The sequence below is a fragment of the Sus scrofa genome, chromosome 7 (genome assembly GCF_000003025.6).
Source record: "Sus scrofa isolate TJ Tabasco breed Duroc chromosome 7, Sscrofa11.1, whole genome shotgun sequence".
NCBI lineage: Eukaryota > Metazoa > Chordata > Mammalia > Artiodactyla > Suidae > Sus > Sus scrofa.
In genome coordinates, this window is record NC_010449.5 from 95,177,201 (window position 1) to 95,197,919 (window position 20,719).

The 20,719-nt window shown below is 39.1% G+C and overlaps 1 long non-coding RNA gene across 5 annotated transcripts in view; it reads right to left on the minus strand.

The window, feature by feature from the left end:
* Positions 1–20,469, minus strand: part of LOC110261627 — a 35,551-nt gene extending 15,082 nt beyond the window's left edge. For all 5 annotated transcript variants that reach the window (XR_002346001.1, XR_002346002.1, XR_002345999.1 and 2 more), the window contains exons 1-3: positions 20,333–20,469; positions 20,019–20,238; positions 19,632–19,707 (exon numbers count right to left, since the gene is read on the minus strand). This is a non-coding gene — a long non-coding RNA (uncharacterized LOC110261627). The remainder of the gene's footprint in view (positions 1–19,631; positions 19,708–20,018; positions 20,239–20,332) is intronic.

A 20,719-nucleotide genomic window follows, 5' to 3' on the forward strand; every position in this document is an offset into this window, starting at 1 on the left:
CCAGCAGATGCTTCTTCGTGTTCTCCCTCTGCCTTGCGCCTGCTTGTTGGTATCTCCCAGAAAGGAGCTTGTACCCTTGTCTGGCATCCCAATTTTTATGGCTCCTGCCTAAGGGACACCTCTAGATCTGGCCCACATGGCCAGTGGGGTTTATGTCCACAGGGACCACAGGACCATAACAGATGGAGAAAGAGTTCTTACCTGGCCATTATTCCTAGGGCACAGCAAAGAGGCAGCAGACAGAGGTGTTCGGTCTTCCTAGAAAGAGGCCTATCAGCTTGTCTTCATAGCTGTGGCCTGAGGGGTAGCTTCTAATTAATCATCATCTAACAGCCAATTATAATCCTCTCCAGAGACCTCAGAGGACAGGTGCTATCTTCACACTCTCCCTCTGCTGCTCCCCAGAGCACCATTACCTCCTGTAATAGAACCTGTATCTGGTGTCTCAGTTTTTATGGCTGGTACCCTGTCTTTAAGGCTGCTACTCCGGGGATGCCCCTTGATTGCATGGCTCTAGTGGCCTGTGGGACTTGTGTTCATAAGTCCAGTGGATTGGTAGAAACAAACAAAAAACAGATCTTAACTAGCTATCAGGTTTCAGCACAGAGAAAGCAAAGAGAAATGCCTATCTCCCAGTTTTCCCCTGAGAGGGGTATATTTGCATAATTTAAAAGCTGCTGCCTGAAGGTCTGGCTTCCAATTAGCCCAAATCTAGGTGCTGACTGAAATCCTCCCCTTTAGGACATGGATAGGTCTTGTTACACCTTCAACTACTAGAGACTATTAAAAATAAAATAAAAGTTCCCATTATGGTTCAGCATATGAACCCAACATAGCACCTGTGAGGATGCAGGTTTGATCCCTGGCCTTGCTCAGTGAATTAAGGATCTGGCTTTGCCACAAGCAAAAGATGCAACTCAGATCCCATGTTTCTGTGGCTGTGGTGTAGGTCAGCAACTGCAGATCCAAAATTCAGCTATTAGCCAGGGAACTTCCATATGACACAGGTGTAGCTGTAAAAAGAAAAAAATTAATTAAATAAAATAATATAAAATTAAATAATAAGCTTGGGCTCAGAACTCAAACAAAGGTTTGAGAAAAAATGAGAGCCAAGGGAGGGTAGAACAAGTAAGTTTCATCTCTACATCAGGCTACTCCTTAAAGGCTGGAAGAGATGGCTGCTTTATCTAATGCATAGAAACCAATAGAGTCAAGGAAGATGAAAAACAAAGTAAAATTTTCAAAATGAAAAAGCAAAATAAGACCTCATAAAAAGACCTTAATGAAATGGAGATAGGTGATCTACCTGATAAAGACTTCCAATACACAGTCATAAAGATGCTCATGAAGAAGGGGAGAAGAATGCAAGAACAAAAAAGAATTTCAACAATGAGATGGAACATATAAAAAATACCAAATAGAAATCACAAAGCTAAAGAAATACAGTAGCTGAACTGAGAAATATAATAGAGGGTTTCAGTATCACAGTACTTGATGCAGAGGGAAGGATCAGTGAACATGAAGACAGGGCAATGGAACTCACCCAATCAGATCAGCAAAAAATAAAAAAAAAATATTTAAATCTAGCTTTATCAACTTATGGAACAACATCAAGTGGATAATCATTTGCATTGTAAGAGTCATGGAAGAAGAGAGAGAAAGGGGCAGAAAATTTATTTGAAGAAATAATGGCTTTTCAGCCATGGTTGCAACTTGGCTTGGTCCAGTTCAGAATGCTGACAAAATTCAATGCTGATGCTTGAAAGAATCTTTTCAAGGAGATACAGTATATTTGAATATATGGTGGTTGATATATATAGAATAGAGATTTTTGCTTTCTTTGTCCCTTTCATGGTGGTAGAAATTTACTTTGACCTCTTTGACAGAAAACAGATTGATAGATTCCTAAGGATAAGGGAGGAGTTTGTTGCCTAAGTTTTGAGGGGGGTGTGCATGAAGAACTGTTCTACACTTTGATTATTGTGGTTATTGCATTTGTCAAATTTCAGGGTGAGTTTTACTGAATGTAAATTCTGCTTCAATAAACATGACTTAAAACATAGAAAGAAAGAAAGGAAAGAAGGAAGGATGGAAGGAAGAAAGAAAAGAAAGTTAGTTCCCTAACCTGGGGAAGAAAACAGACATCTAGATCCAGAAATCCCAGAGAGTTCTAAATAAGATGAACCCAAAGAAATCCACACAAGACACATTATAACTAGAGAGTAGACAGTTAAGGAAAAAGAGGGAAGGAGATAAAGATGGCAGAGCTCACCTACACCCTACTTCTCTGAACACATAAAAAATACAGCTACTGTGGAGTACTTCTCATTGAAAACAAACTGGAAACTGGCAGAGACTCTTAAACAACAAAGGATGTAAGAAAAATCCACAAGGAAATAGATAAGAAGGGGAAAGAAGCAACCAGATAAGGACCTGCACTTCTGGGAGAGGAAACAGAAGAAAGAGGGGGTTACACAGTCTTTAGATCCTCCCTGGAGAGTGAGCAGTTCAATCCACATATTGGGCCCCTCCCCTAACTTTGGGGTCTTACATTGAGAGGACGAGTCTCCTTAGCTGGTTGGAAAAACAGAGGGACCAACAGCAGGGCTATGAAACCTTGACTCCACTTGTGAAAATATGCACTTGTATGCTTAGTCCTGAAAGAAGGTAGAGGAAGCAGACTGAAACTGCTCAAGACTCTGCCCATTTCCAGTACTTATCCCAGCCCAAAGCAAGCACACACTTCAGCCCCTACCTATTCTGTGGTGCTCATGCCAGATCCAGCTCACTCCTCAAGGCCACTAGGCACACATAGTTGGTACAAGGATGTTCTCACAAAAGGACACACTTTAACAATCAGGACAGGTAACTGTTTCACTTAATTTTATACAGACAGAGAAAGTTAAGTAAAATGAGAAGACCCAGGAATTCATTTCAAATGAAAGAATAAGAGAAAACCCCTGACAAAAACAAACAAATAATAACAAAAAACCCTAACAAAACAGAAATAACAATTTACCAGATAAATAATTCAAAGCATTAGTAATAAGAATACTAAATTAGGGAAAAGGATAGACACAGTAAGAATTTTAGCAATGAATGAGAAAATTTAAAAAAGAACCGTTAGACTCAGAGGCACAGTAAAAGGACCTTGAACATACCTCCTCTCACAAACACAAAATCACAGCTAACTGCTCAACAACTATTGATTAAAAAGAGACTGGAACCTACCAAAAAAGATATTCTACATCCATAAACATAAAGAAGAAAGAGAATGAGACAGTAGGAGGGACACGTTTGAGATATAATCAAATCTCACACCCTGCCCCCAGGTGGACAACCCACAAACTGGAGAAGAATTATATTGCAGAAGTTCCCCCCACATAAGTGAGGATTCAGAGCCCCATGTTAGGCTCCCCAGTCTTGGGATCTGGTATTGGAAGGAGGAGTCCCAAGAGCATTTGGCTTTGAAGGCCATAGGGGCTTGATTGCAGAAGCTCCACAGGACTGAGGGAAACAGAGACTCCACTCTTAGTGGGCACACATAAGTTCTTCTGTGCACAAGTGGGTAAGCGAGCTGGAAGACAAAAGTTGTGGAAATCACTGCTGCAGAATAGAATAAAGAAAAAGAATGAAAAGAGACAAAGAGACCTCTGGGACAATGTTGAACACACCAACTTTTGCATTATGCAGGAGAAGAGAGAGAAAGGGCCTAAGAAGATATTTGAACAGATAATTGCTGAAAACTTCCCTAACATGGGAAAAGAAAGTCACCCAAGTCCAGGAAGAACAGAGATTCCCAAACAAAATTAACCCAAGGAGGAACATGCTGAGGCACATATCCAAATGGACAAATATTAAAGGTAAAGAGAAAATATTAAAATCAATGAGGAAAAAGCAACATACAAGGGGACTCTCATAAGGTAATCAGTTGATTTTTCAGCAGAAACTGCAGGCCAGAAGGAAGTGGCACAATATATAAAATAATAAAAGGGAAAAACATATAGCCAAGAAAACTCTTGTTCAGATTTGACATAGACATCAAAAAAGATGTGCAGACCAAAAAAAAAGCTAAAATAATCACCACCAAACCAGCTTTACAACAAATGCTAAAGGAACTCCTCTAGGCAGAAAAGAAAAAGCCCCATCTAGAAACAAGAAAATTACAAAATGGGAAACCTCACCAGTAAAGACAAACACAGAGTAAAGGAAGGAAATCATCCACACATGAATGTGATATCTAAACCAGTAATTGTGAGAGGAGAAAAGTACAAATGCAGGATATTTGAAATGCACTGGAAGTTAAGATATCAGCAACTTAAACAACTGTATATATATTATATATACACACATACAGACTGCTATATCAAAATCTGACAGTAGCCACAAACCAAAAATCTATAATAGATACAAACAAAAAGGAAAAAGGAATCTAAACACAATACTAGAGAAAGTCATCAAATCACAAGAGAATGGAGAGGAAAGGAAGGAAAAAAGTGTACAAAAATAAATAGAAAACAGTTAACAGAATGGCAATAAGAACATATATATTCATAATTACTTTAAATGTAAATGGACTAAATGTTCCAACCAAAAGACATAGACTGGCTGAATGTATACAAAAACAAGACCTATATATATGTTGCCACTTCAGATCGAGAGATACATATAGACTGAAACTGAGGGGATGGAAAAAGGTATTCCAAGCAAATAGAAATCAAAAGAAAGCTAGAGTAGCAGTTCTCATATCAGACAAAAGAAACTTTAATATAAAGACTGTTATAGGAGATAAAGTAGGAAACAAAATAATTATCAAGGGATCAATCCAAGAAGAAGATGTATAGCAACTATAAATATGTATGCACCCAACATAGGAGCACATCAATATATAAGGCAAATTTTAACAGACATAAATGGAAAAATTGACAGAACAGGAACACAGTAATAGTGGGGGACTTCAACATCCCACTTACATCAGTGTTAAAGTTCATCCAGACAGAAAACCAGTAAGGAAACACAGGCCTTAAATGTACGTTAAACCAGATGGACTTAATTGATATTTAACAGAGCATTCCATTCAAAAGCAGCAAAAATCATATTCCTTTCAAGTGCACATGGAACATTCTCCAGGACAGATCACATGCTGGGACACAAAGCAAGCCTCAGGAAATTAAAGAAAACTGAAATAATCTCAAGTATCTTTTCTGACCACATCACTATAAGGCTAGAAATCAATAACAAGAAGAAACTGCAAAAAAACACAAACACGTGGAGGCTAAACCATATGCAACTAAACAACCAAAGGATCCCTGAAGAAATCAAAGAGGAAACCAAAAAATATATAGAGACAAATGGAAATGAAAACACAACAATCCATAACCTATGGGGTGCAGCAAAAGCAGTTCTAAGAGGGACGTTATAGCAATACAAACTTATCTTGGGAAATAAGAAAAATCTAAAATAAACAACCTAATGTTATAAGTAAAGCAACTAGAGAAGAACAAACCAAACCCACAGTTAGTGGAAGGAAAGAAATCATAAAAATTAGAGAACAAATGAAATAGAGACAAAACAACAGAAAAGATCAATGAAATTAAAGACTGTTTCTTTGAAAAGATAAACAATATTGACATAACTTTAACCGTGTTTATCAAGAAAAAAAAAGAGGGCACAAATCAATAAAATTAGAAATAAAAAAGGAGAAGTTACAACTGACACTACAGAAATACAAATTATCATAGGAGACTACTACAAGCAACAATATGCCAATAAAGTGGACAACCTAGAAGAAATAGATAAGGTAGAATCTTAGAAAGGTATAATCTTCCAAGACTGAACCAGAAAGAAGTAGAAAATATGAACAGACGAAATACCAGTACTAAAATTGAATCAGTAACATAAAAACGCCCCAAAACCAAAGTCCAGAACAAGATGGCTTCATAGGTGAATTCTATCAAACATTTAGAGAAGAGTTAACAGCTATCTTTCTCAAGTTATTCCCAAAAATTGCAATGGAAGGCACACTTCTGAATTCATTCTGTGAGGCCACCAGCACTCTGATATCAAAAGCAGGCAAAGATATCACAAAAAAGGAAATGACTGGCCAATATCACTGATGAACACAGACACAAAATTTTTCAACAAAATACTAGCAAATTGAATCCAACTGTTCATTAAAAAGGATCATACACCATGACTGAGTGGGATTTACCCCAGGGATGCAAGGATTTTTCAATATCTGCAAATCAGTGTGATGTACCACATTAACAAATTAGAGAATAAAAACCATATGATCATTTCAGTAAATGGAGAAAGAACTTGATAAAATTAAATACTCATTTATGATTAAAAAAACAACAACTCTATTCCACAGAAAGTGGGGACAGAGGGAACGTAAGGGCCAAGTATGACAACCCACAGCTAACATCATACTCAACAGTGAAAAGCTGAAAGCATTTCCTCTAAGATCAGGAAAAATACAAGGATGTCCACTCTCTACCACTTTTATTCAACATAGTTCTGGAAGTCCTAGCCACAGTAATCAAAATGAAAAGGAATCCAAATTGGAAAAGAAGAAGTAAAACTGTCATTGTTTGCAGATGACATTGATACTACACATAGAAAAGCCTAAAGACGTTACCAGAAAACTACTAGAGCTCATCAATGAATTCAGTAAAGTTGCAGGATACAAAATTAATACACAGAATCTCTTACATTTCTATACACTAACAACAAAAGATCAGAAAGAGAAATTAAGGAAACAATCCCATTTACCATCTCATATCAGAAAGAATAAAATGCCTAGGAATAAATCTGCCTAAGGAGGCAAAAGACCTGTACTCTGAAAACTACAGGATGCTGGTAAAAGAAATTAAAGATGACACAGATGGAAAGATATACCGTGTTCTTGGATTCAAAGAATCAATTTTGTCAATATGACTATGCTACCAAAGGCAATCTACACATTCAATGCCATCCCTATCAAATTATCAGTGGCATTTTCCACAGAACTTACAAGGGCTTAATCCTCAAAATATATAAACATCTCGTACAAATCAACAACAACAACAAAAAAAACAAAACAACTCAATTGAAAAATGGATGGAAGACCTAAATAGACATGTCTCCAAAAATGGCCCCCCCCCAAAAAACCATGAAAAGATGCTCAACATTGTTAATTATTAGAGAAATGCAAATCAAAACTACAATGAGGAACCACATCACACTGGTCAGAATGACCATTATTTGAAAAAGTCTACAAACAACGAATGCTGGAGAAGATGTGGAGAAAAGGGAACCCTCCTACACTATCGGGAATGTAAGTTGGTACAGCCACTATGGAAAACAACATGGATATTCCTCAAAAAACTAAGGATGAGTTACCATATGATCCAGCAATCCCACTCCTGGACATATATCCAGACAAAACCCTAATTCGAAAAGATACAAAGATGCTTTGTTCATAGCAGCATTAGTCACAATAGCCAAGATATTGGAACAGCCTAAATGTCCATTGACAGATAAATGGTTAAAGAAGATGTGGTACTGAAATACAATGGGATATTACTCAGTCATAAAAAAGAATGAAATAATTCTTTTGCAGCAACATGGATGGAACTAGAGATTATCATACTAAGTGAAATAAATCAGAAAGAGAAAGGCAAATGCCATATGATGTCATCTATATGTGGAATTTAAAATATAGCACAAATGAACCTATCTATGAAACAGAAACCCTCATGGACAAGAACAGACTTGTGGTTGCCAAGGGGAGGTAGTTGGAGGAGGGATAGAATGAGAGGTTGGGGTTAGCAGAATTATCATACATAGAGCTGATAAACAAGGTCCTACTGTATAGCATAGAGAATTATATTAAGTGTCTTATGACAAATCATAATGGAAAAAATATTAAAAATAGTATACATATGTATAACAATCATTTTGCTGTATAGCAGAAATCAAAACAACATTGTAAATTAACTATACTTCAATAAAATAAATAGACGTTTCTCCAAGGAAGGTATACAGATGGCCTAAAGGCTCCTGAAAAGATGCCAACATCACTAATTATAAGAGAAATGCAAATCAAAACTACAATGAGGTTATCACTGTACACCAGTCAGAATGGCCATCATAAAAATGTCCACAAATAATAAATACTGGAGAGGGTACAGTGAAAAAGGAACCTTCCTACACTGTTTTTGGGAATGTAAATTGGTATAGCCATTATGGATAACAACATGGAGTTTCCTTAAAAAATTAAAAATAGAACCACGATATGATCATACAATCCCACTCTTGGGCAGATATCCAGAGAAAAATGTAATTTGAAAAGATACATGCACCCCAATGATCATTGCAACACTATTTACAATAGCTAAGACATGGAAGCAACCTAGATGTCCACTGACAGCAGAATGGATAAAGAAGAGGTGGTATATTTATATGATGGAATATTTCTCAGACATAAAAAAATGAAATAATGCCATTTGAAGCAAAATTCATGGGTCTGAAAATTATCATACTAATTGAAGTAAGCCAGACAAAGACAAATAACATATATTATCACTTATATGAGGAAACTCAAAAAAATGATACAAATGAACTTATATACAAAATAAATAGACCCACAGACATAGAAAACAAATTTTGGTTACCAAAGGTGAATAGGGATGGGGGAATTTAGGCATTTGGGATTAATATATATATACACTACTGAATATAAAATAGATAAACAAAAAGGACCTACTGTATAGCATGGGGAACTACACTCAGTATTTTCCAATAACCTGTAAGAGAAAAGAATCTGAAAAAAAAATGTGTATAACAATCACTTTGCTGTACACCTGAAACTAACACAACTTTGTAAACCAATACTTCAATTTTCAAAAAAAAAAAAAAGGAAAAAGTAAAGAACAAATCAGAAGAATACAATAACTAAAATGAAAAAAATACACTAGAAGGAATTAAAAGAAGACTAGATGATACAGAAGAATTCATAAGTGATCTGGAAGATAGAATAATGAAAATCACTCAAACAAAAGAGCAAAAAGGAAAAACAAAAATGAGAACAGTTTAAGTGATCTCTGAGGCAACATCAAGCACACCAACATTTGCACTATGGGGTTCCAGAAGGAGAAGAGACAGAAAAATGGGTCAAAAATGTATTTGATAAAATTACAGTTGTAAATTTCCTAAACTTAAAAAAGGAAACAGGTATCAAGCTACAGAAAGCACAGTGGGTCCCAAACAAGATAAACCCAAGAAGCCATAAGAAATAATGAAATACTGCCATTTGTAGCAACATGGATATACCTACAGGGTATTATGCTTAGTTAAATCAGTCAGAGAAAAACAAATACTGTATATTGTCACTTATATGTGGAATCTAAAAAATAAAACAAAGGAACAAATATAACAAAACTGAAACAGATTCATATATATAGAGAACAAACTAGAGGTTACCAGCTGGGGGCTAGGGGCAAGACAGGGATAGAAGATTGAGAGGTACACACTACTATGTGTAAAATAAATAAGCTACCAGGATTTACTGTACAGCACAGGAAATACAGCCAATGTTTTATAATTTATAAAAACACTGAATCACAAAAAAAGAGAACTAGGTACAAGGGATGTAATGTGCAACATGATAAATATAATTAACACAACCGTATGGTATATATGAATATATATATATATATATGAATACATATGTGTGTACATATTTGAAAATTGTTAAGAGCAAATCTTGAGTCCTCATCACAAGAAAAATATTTTTTCTATTTCTTTAATTTTGTATCTATATGAGATGATGGATGTTCACTAAACTTATTGTGATAATTACTTCATGATGTATGTAAATCAAATAATTATGCTGTATACCTTAAAAACACACACAGTGCTATGCCAGTTATATCTCAATAAAACTGGAAGGAAAAAGATTAATGTAGAAGAGAGAATCTTAAAAGCAGCAGGAGGAAAACAACTTGTGCTGTGGAAAGGAACTTCCATTAGATAATCAGTAGATTTTTCAACAGAAAATTTTCAGACCAGAAAAGACTGGCATGATATATTCAAAGTGATGCCAGAAAAAAAACCTTGCAACTAAGAATACTCTACCTGGCAATAGTTGCCTGTCAGAATTGAAGGCAAGATAAAAATTTTTTGGATAAGCAAAGCCAAAAATGTTTATCACCACTAGACTGGCCTTACAAGAAATATTAAAGGGGTTTTATGCTAAAACAAAAGGGTGCCAATTAGTAACAGAAAAAATATTAGGTGTACAAATCTTACTAGTAAAGGTAAAAATATAATAAAATTTGGAGTAATCTAATGTAGTAAAGGTGATATACTAACCACTTATAAAGCTAGTATGAAGATTAAAGACAAAAATAGTAAAGACAACTATCTACAATAAATAAGATTAAATAAGATTAAATTTTGACATAAAAACATAAAATGTTGGGGGGGTAAGTAAAAGTTTAGAGCTTTAGATTGTTTTCAAACTTAAGTTGCTATCAACTTTAAAAGGACTGTTATGAGTTGAAGCCATATGAAAACCTCATGGTAAGTACAAAGCAAAAAACCTAAGTAGATATACAAATGATAAAAAGAAATGAATCTAAGCATACCAATACCGAAAATCATCAAATCACAAAAGAGAGCAAGAGAAAAAGATTACAAAGCAGCTAGAAAATAATTAACAAAATGACAATAAATACATGCACATCAATAGTTAAATGTAAATAGGCTAGAGTCTCAAAAAAAAGGTACTGAGTAGCTGAATGTATAAAAAGACAAGACTTGTCTATAGATGCTGTCTCTAAGAGTCTTACTTCAGATGTAAGGAAACAGACTAAATGGGAAGGGATGGAAAAAGGTACTCTGCAAATGGAAACAAAAAGAAAGTTGGGTGAGGTAGCAATACTTAGACAAAATAGAGTTTAAGACAAACTGTAATAAGAGACCAAAAAAAAACTTATGACAATTCCGAAGAGGTCAATTCAACAGTAGGATATAACATTTCTAAACATTTATGAACCCCAAATAGGAACACCTAAATATATAAAGAAAATATTGACAGATCTAAAAAGAGGTAGACAGTGATATAACTATAGTAGAAACTTAAAAAAACCACTTACAGCAATGGATAGAGCATCTAGACAGAAAATTAATAAGAAAACACCAAACTTTAAATGACACATTAGCCAAAATGGACTTAACAGATACATGAGAATTCATTCAAAAGCAACAGAATATGCATTCTCTCAACTCAACATGGAATATTCTCCAGGATAGATCATATGTTGGACCACAAAATGAGTCGTAATAATTTAACAATATTGAAATCAGGTCAAGGATGTTTTCCAAATACAATAACATGAAACTAGAAATCAGTTACAAGAAGAAAACAAGACAATTCAAATATATGGAAATTAAAGAACATGCTGATGACCAACCAAAGAGTCTAAGAAGAAATCAAAGGAGAATAAAAATACTTGAGACAAATGAAAATGGAAACACAGCACTTGTGGGATGAAATGAAAAGGGTTCTAAAATGGAAGTTCACATTGATAACTACATCAAGAAACAGGAAAGACCTCACACAACCTCACTTTACACTGACAGGAACTAGGAAAAGAACAAAAGTAAAGTGCAAAGTGAGTAGAAAGAAGAAAATAATAAAGATCAGATCAGAAGTAAATGAAATAGAGGCTAAAAAGACAATAAAAAAAAGATCAACAAAATTAAGAGCTGGCTCTGAAAAGATAAACATAACCAACAAATGTTTTTAGTTAGACATACTAAAAAAAAAAAAAAACAAAAAAAAACCAGAGGACTCAACTAAAATACAAAATGAAAGCCAAAACATTACAACTGATACCAAAGAAATAGAAAAGGCTCATAAAAGTCTACTGTGAACAATTATACACCAAAAAATTGACCACCTAGCAGAAATGGATAAATTCATAAAAAAATACAACCTACCAGACTGAAACATGAAGAAAGAGAAAACTGAACTGACCAATTACTAGTGAGGAGATTGAATCAGCAACCACCAACCTCTCAACATATAAAAGTCCAGGGCGAAATAGCTTTTTTCTCAATACCCCAAAAAAGTGAAGAGGAAGGAACTCTTCCAAATTATTCTTTGAGGCCAGCATTACCCTAATACCAAAACCAGTAAAGGACACCCTAAGAAAAGATTATAGGCCAAAAACCCTGATGAACATAGATACAAAAAATTCTCAACAAAATATTAGAAAACCAAATTCAACAATATATTAAAAGAATCATACATCATGATCAAGCGGGATTTATTTCAGGGATTCAAGGATGGTTCAATATGATATGCCAGTATCTGCCAATCATTGTGATACACCACATTAACAAAATGCAGAATAAAAATCATGTAATCATCTTAATAGATGCAGAAAACCCTTTGAAAGTTTCAACATCCAATTTATGATAAAAACTCTCAGCAATGTGGGTATGAAGGGAACATAAGCTCAACATAAGAAAAGCCATATATGAGAAGCCCACATTTATCATACTCAACTTTGAAAAGCTGAAAACTTTTCCTCCAAGGTCAGGAATAAGACAAGAATGCTCACTCTGACAAGTTTTATTTAACATAGTATTGAAAGTCCTAGCCAGAGTAATTAGGTGAGAAAAAGAAACAAAGGCATCCAAATTGGAAAGGAAGGGATAAAACTGTCACTATTTGCAAATGACATATTTCATATAGAAAACCTTAGAGACTACCCCAAAAAAACTATTAGAATAGATCAATGAATTCAGTAAAGTTGCAGGACATAAAATTAATGCATAAAAATCTTATGTTTCTAAAAAAAAAAAAAAAAGGAGTTACTGTCATGGCTCAGTGGTTAACGAATCTGACTAGGAACCATGAGGTTGCGGGTTCGATCCCTGGCCTTGCTCAGTGGCTTAAGGATCCGGCATTGTTGTGAGCTGTGATGTAGTTCGCAGACATGGCTCAGATCCCGTGTTGCTGTGGCTCTGGAACAGGCCGGTGGCTACAGCTCCAGTTAGACCCCTAGCCTGGGAACCTCCATTATGCCGCGGGAGCAGCCCCAGAAAAGGCAAAAAAAAAAAAAAAAAAAAAAAAAATCCTATGTTTCTAATAATAAACTATCAAAAGTGGATTTTTTTTTTTTTTTTGGTTTTTTTAGGACCTCACCCAAGGCATATGGATGTTCCCAGGCTAGGGGTCAAATCAGAGCTGTAGATGCTGGTCTACGCCACAGCCACAACCAGTCACAGCAATGTCAGATCTGATCCCTCTGCAACCTATACCCACAGCTTAAGGCAACGCCAGATCCTTAACCCACCAAGTGAGGCTAGGGCTTGAACTTGTGTCCTCATGGATGCTAGGATTTGTTTCCACTGAGCCACGAAGGGAAATCCTCAAAAGTAGATATTAAGGAAACAATCCCACACAGAGTTGTATAAAAAGAATAAAATACCTAGGAATAAATTTATTCAAGGAGGTAGAAGACCTGTACACTAAAAAGCAGACGACATTAATGAAAGAAACTGAAGACATAAAAAAATGAAGATATTCAATGCTCATGAACTATTGTTAAAATGTCCATACCACCCAAAGCAATCTACATATTCAAAGCAATCACCATCAAAATTCCAATGACATTTTCCACAGGAGTAGAACAAAGGATCCTCAAAATTGTATGGAACCACAAGAGACCCTGAATAGTCAAGTCAGTCTTCAAAAAGAACCAAAAAAAACTGGAGGCATCATGCTTCCTGATTTCACTATTATAGAGTTACAATAAGACAATATAGTATTGCCATAAAAACAGACACATAGATCAATAAAACAGAATGGAGAGCCCAGAAATAAACCCACACATATATGGTTCATTAACCTAGAACAAAGGAGGCAAGACCATATGATGTGGAAAGGACAGTCTCTTTAATAAATGGTGCTGGGGAAAATGGACAGCTACAGGCAAAAAGATTTATCTGGACCACTATTTTACACCACACGCAAAAGCTAACTCATAATGGGTTAAAGACTTGAATTTAAGACCTGAAAACCAAAAAACCCTAGAATAAAACACACGTGGAAACATCGTTTTGTTGACATCGTTTTGTTGTTGTTGCTGTTTGTTTGTTTTTTAATGGCCACACCTGAGGGATATGGAAGTTCCTGGGCTGGGGGCTGAATCAGAGCTGCAACTGCGGGACTTCTCCACACCACAGCAATGCCAGATCTGAGCCATGTCCACGACCTACACTGCAGCCTGTGGCAATGCCGGATCCTTAACCCACTGAGCGAGGCCAGGGATCAAACCCACATCCTCATGGATACTAGCCCGATTCTTAACCTGCTGAGCCATCACAGGGGCTCTGACATTGGTTTTGATGATGATGTTTTGCCTCTGACACCCAAAGCAAAAGTAAACATTAAATCAAACTAGAAAGCTTCTGCAGAGCAAAGGAAATCAACAAAATGAAAAGACCACCTACCGAGTGGGGAAAATATTTATAAATCATATACCCGATAAGGGATTAATATCCAAAGTATATAAAGAACTCATACAACTCAACAACAAAAACCAAACAACCTGATTTAAAAATGGGCACGGAATCTGAATAGACAATTTTCCAAAGAAGACATACAGATGGCTGAGAGACATATGAAGAAAATGTTCAAATCACTAATCGTTAGGGAAATGCAAATCAAAACCACGTGAGATGTCACCTCATGCCTGCTAGAATGGCTATTATCAAAAAGCCAAGAAATAACAAATGTTGGTGAGGATATGGAGAGAAGGCGATCTTCATACACTCTTGGTAGTAATGCAAGTCGGTACAGCCCCCGTGGTAAACAGTAGGCAGATTCCTCAAAAAATTAGGAGTGGACCACTCTATGATCCAGCAACCTCACTTCTGTGTATCTATCCAAAGAATAGTAATGTGAAAAGATAGATACCTGCATCTCCATGTTTAGTAAGTCATTATTTACGGTAGCCAAGAATGGAAAAAAACTAAGTGCTCATCAGTGGATGAATGGATTAAGAAGATGTGCTATGTATGTATGCATAATTTATATTACTCAGCCATTAAAAAAAATGAAACCCTGCCTTTTGCGATAACATGGATGGACCTTGAAGGTATTATGATAAATAAAATAAGTCAGATAGAGAAAGGCAAATTTTGTATGATTTCATTCCTATATGGAGTATGAAACAGAAGCAAATAGAAAGTCAAACAAACAAACAAAAACAAAACCCCAAACGTGTAGCTAGAGCAAAGAGAGTAGTGGTTAGCAGAAGGGAAGGGTGAAATTGTTACAGCAGGCAGGTAGCTGGGTATGAGCAGAGAAAGGGGGCATGGAGCCACGTGGCAGGAAACCACACATCAGGTAAATAGTGGGGTCCATGGGCAGATAAAGAAAAGTAGGAACCTCCAGACTGACAGGAAAGCACACATTTTGTGGTGATAAGTACCCTGGAAACAAAGAGAGGTGGAAAGGGGTGTGAATCTCCAGTCATGCAACTTGTTGCTCATTATGCCCTCATTATAATAAAACCAGACTTGCAGACAAGTTCCCATCATGCACTAATGCCATGACCTTTTCTTTTTCTTCCTTTTTCTTTTTTTTAGCTTTTTAGGGCCCCACCCACGGCATATGGAGGTTCCTGGGCTAGGGGTCAAATTGGAGCTGTAGCTGTCAGCCTACAGCACAGCCACAGCAACGCCAGATATGAGTCGCAGATCCTGCCAGCCTACACCACAGCTCACGGCAACACTGGATCCTTAACTCACTGAGTGAGGCCAGGGATCAAACCCACAACCTCATGGTTCCTAGTCAGATTTGTTTCTGCTGCACAATGGAACTCCGACACTTTCGATCATAGCTAAATAAAGGCAAAAATCCCTCCTACCTTTGGGAAGGTGGAGCTGAAATTAAAATCAGGGGATACAACTCCCAAATGCCTCCTTCCCAGTGAATATTCCAACTATTCAATTGTACACTGCTTCTAACCACCACGCCAAAGAAATGCAGGGAAGATGCTCGCCTCTCTGCCTGCCCTTAAGAGGTGTATTTCTCGCTTAAATAAATCCTTTCTCAATTCCCATCTCATTTCTGAATTCCTTTTGCGATAAGACAAGAATCTTCCCTTTGAGAGCAAAATGGGTAATGAATTGTGTGGTGATGAATAGAAAGTATAATGGAAAAACTAAAAATCATAAAATAAAAAAACCTTTTTTTGGTGGTGATCTGCTGTAGTATATACAGAAGTGGAAAATTAATGTACATACAAAACTTACATATTATAAACCAATGTTATCTCAAAAATGGGCAGAGGATCTAATTGGACATTTTTCCAAAGACAACATGCAGATGGACAGCAGGTACATGACAAGGTGACAAGGTGCTCAGTATCACTCAGGATCAGGGACATGCAAATCGAAACCACCTCTCCGAATGGCTAGTATCAGAAAGACAACAAATAAGGTGTTGGCAAGAATGTGCAGTGTTGGTGGGAATGTAAATGGGTAGAGTCACTATGGAAAACAATAGGGAATTTCAACAAAAAATTAAAAATGGAACTACCATATGATCTAGCAATTCCACTCTGACATTTATTCGAAGGAATCTAAAATACTTACTTGAAAAGATATATGCATCCCCATGTTCATTGCAACATTATTCATAAGAGCCAAGATGCAGAAACAACCCCAGTATATGGATGGATGGATGAATGGATAAAGTAAACACACACATACACATATGCACACTGGAATATTATTAGGCCATAAAAGGAAAGAAATCTTGGACTTCCTGTCTTGGCACAGTGGAAATGAATCCGACTAGGAACCATGAGGTTTCCAGTTCAACCCCTGGCCTTGCTCAGTGGGTTATGGGTCCGGCGTTGCCATGAGCTGTGGTGTAGGTCGAAGACATAGCTCAGATCTGGCATTGCTGTGCGTGTGGCATAGGCTGGCACGGCAGTTGTAGCTCCGATTAGCTGTAGTTCCTAGCCTGGGAACCTCCATATGCCACAGGTGCAATAAACAAGAGAAAAAAGTGGTGGTTGCCAGATGTGGGGAATTGCGGGTGGATGAAATGGGGGAAGGGGGGCAAAAGATCCACATTTGCTCTTATAAATAAATAAAGCATGAGGATGTAAAGTGCAGCGTGGTGACAACCATATTTAAGAGTTGCTGAGTAGATCTTAAAAGTTCTCATCTCAAGTAAAAAAATTTTTAACTCTGTGGTGATGAATGTTAACCAGACTTGCTGTGGTGATTACTTTGCAGTAGACAAATATTGAACCATCACGTTGTACACCTCAAACTAATAAAGTGCATATGGTCAATTCTTTCTCAATTGAAGGAAGATTCATCAGAGCCACTGGAAACATGCATACTGATTTCACCTGCGGACAATTGCCTTGTTCATCCTGCGGTCATGGGAGCAAAGGCAGGCCCTTCTCCACGTCTTTGCTGGACCAAGAGGCCTCATTGCTTCTCACCCCTTCCACTCCACCCCCATCCACATGTCTGAGCTTTGCTGGTTGATGACCCATCCTTTTTTTTAATCTCCAGCTTGGTCTGAGTGCCCTGGCATACCCGCAGAAGAGACTGGCAGAAGAAGAGGATGTCAACTTTCTCTCCAGCCCCCTTTCCCACTAAACCTGAGAATCTCCATCCAAAAATCCCAGCAAAGGTTGACAAGAGGTCCCAAGAGGTCCCCAACTCTGAAGGGCCAAGAAAGAGCTGGCTCCCTGGCCATCACCACATTCCTAAGCACACAGAATTTGCTAAGTGTTTGGAGCAGGGCTCATGACCTCCCAAAGGCTCCCAGCAGGGCAAGAGTAAACAGGGTCACCAGGAGATGTAACAGGAACCCTAGCCCACAGGTAGCGTGTTTGCTCCCAGGGAGGGAGGCAGTGGCAAGCTCTAGGGAACGTCCCTTTGCTGCCTTTGCCACACTAGTGACAGCCTCCCTCCTGTTGCCAGGGAAGCAATGTGCCAGAATTCCAGTGTGTGGGGCCACGACACCCTCTGCCTGCCATCTAGAGGTATGGGAGGGCAGCCTGGCAGCCCTGCTTCCTGGGAGCTTAGTGTGGGGGGCTTATCAGCTTAATCCCCTAAATAACTCTCTCCTGCAAGCCTCATGGCCTGCAGCTGGCCCCCACTGGTCACAAGGAGCAGCAGGAAGTGGAATCAAGGAAAAGCCCTCAGCTGGGGCCCCGTGAGCTTCCTCCAGCATCATCGTGATTATGAAAGATGCTGTAGGAGGAAGGGACAGCCGCCTCCCCCAGATGCTGAAATACCTTTCAACTTCCCCACGTCCAGCCGGTCTCTGCCTTTCCAGCTTCTAAGCCTCACTTAATGGGGGTGCTGTGAACCACTGCCCTAGGTTGGCACCAGCTTCTCCATGCCCGGCCGTAGGGACCCCTCCAGCCCTCCCATTTGACTGGCTGTTCTGCAGCACAGTGGTGGGAAGGGCCGAGCAGAGTTCTTTTCTCAAAGGCAGGGCTCAATTCTCCATCAAGGCAAAGAGAAATACTTGCCACCCATCTGGCTGGGGCAGCAAAGTACACGAAAGTATTCCATTCTCAGTATTACAACCACCTGAAGACTTGTAACCTGCCACAATTGCCCTCTGTGGAGGAAGCTCCAAGTGCCAGAAGGTTCTTTGGCGCTAAACCCAGAATCGCCCACCTCTAACTACCACCTAACAGTAACAAGACCATGCTTCATCAAGCCCTTTCAGTGTTTCTGGCACTCTGCTAAGCACTTTGCGGCTGTTGTCCCCTCCTGCGGGTGGCTCTGGAGCTCAGACAGACGAGCACCCCTGCTTTACAGCTGAGGTCTGAGGTCCAGAGGGCCTAGGAGATCGCCGACTCACTTGGCCGGGTTTGAACACAGGTTTGCAGAAGGCCCTGGACCCATGCTCCTCCCAGCCTGTTGGGCCTAGTTCCATTTTCTGAAACCCCAAAGAAAAGCCCTCTTTCTCCAGGCCTCTCCACATCCCAGTCTTTTCTTCTGGACCAAGCATCCTTGAGCTTCTCATTGCCACTTACCAGCCTTGGCCTCAGTGCCCGCACCATCCTGGTCGGTTGTTTGCCTCGGCTCCCTTCAAAGGGCAATAGGCCAGAAATGGACACGATATTGCGGTGCTGGTAACCCCTCTCCATTTCTGGATCCCACACCCCCTTACACCCCCTCCCTTGATGCAGCCTAAGATTACCCGTATTTGTTTGCCTCTCTGTCCCAGAGCAACCCCAACACCTGATAGTTATTCACGTGCGGTATTTTAGGGTATTCCTGGTGCATTCAAAGCGTTACCTTTATCTCAAATTTCATCTCGGTAGGCTTGACTGTTTCTATCTGTTGAATACTTTTAACACTGCCGATTCTGTCACTTGGCACAAAAGCTAGCCCTCAAAGTGTGTCATACATAAATGTGGCCTCGTGGAGGACAGTGATGACAGTGCTGACTGGCTGAGCCTGAGGACAGGCCCGTGGCCACCACACACCACATCCAGACTGGCTGCTTTTAAGCCGGGCCCCTGGGAAGCATCGTTCAGTGATTTGAATCCATCACCTAACCCCAGCCCTGTACTCACCCCTGTCCTTCCAAGTTCCCTCCTGGTCTCCACGGGCCGACTCCCAGCCCTGCAGGCTCCAGGCTTCTTATCGTGTCTGAGCAAGACAAGGATAGACTTTGATTTTTTGGTTAGACGTGTCGATGTCTGCCCTGGCTCATAAAGCTGTCGATGATTTCCTGTGGTGTCTCCAAGATGAAGTGAAAGTTGTGGGGTTGAGACCTCTGTGAGGTCCCAGAGAGGATCAGGGTGCAGGGGACCAAGACCTTGAACAATAGCCAGGTAGCCCCAGTGGTGCATGAGACCAAGGAAGGGGAGGGAGCTGAACTAGAGGGTGAAAGTAGAGGTGTTTCTGAAACCCAGAGTCAAACGGTGAGTCCTGATCTCAAGGACCCTAATAGCACTCACCATGCAAGGTCTGTGGGGACCCTGCTCAGGAGATGCAATGAATTCTGACCCCTCGGCAGAAGAAAGGAAGGAGGAAGTCCTGGCCTGGCAGAGCTCATGGGCTTCTGGTGGAGTTGGGGGTGGACGAAGGCTGCCTCTTTCCTTTTTTACGTCTTGCTCAAGAGGCGTTTCACCTGGGCTTTGCTCTGATTGGGTTCAGCCTCTCTTTGAAATGATGTTACTGTAGCACAAAGCAAAGGGGGGCCTCGCTTGAAGAACACCTTTTTATCATCAGGTATCAGATAACTGGGCGAGGAGTTGATTTGCCTCATTACCAAGAGCTCACAGATGATTCAGGACCCTTAGAAACAGAAGTCTCCCATCGCTTTTCCAGGTGTGCCCAGGTTAGCCATTCAAAGAGGGTCGGAGGGAAACGGTGAGCATTTAAGTTCCAGGGGAGGGAGAGCATTGTCTACTGCAAAAGAATCAGAAATGTAGGCAAATTCCCTCTGAAAGTCTGAGAAAAATGAGCTTCAGTGGAGGAAAGCTGTATTTCTACCTGCTAATAACACAGCTACTGTGAAAAGATGGGTTGGCGTGGGAGCACAACAAAGGTGATGAATTTTGAGAGAAACCACAGCGGGCCCTTGGGAGGCATTCACTTAAGTCAGTATGTATTTTCTCGGTGCTCCAGTTCCATGGGGAAAAGGCCCTTGGAATAG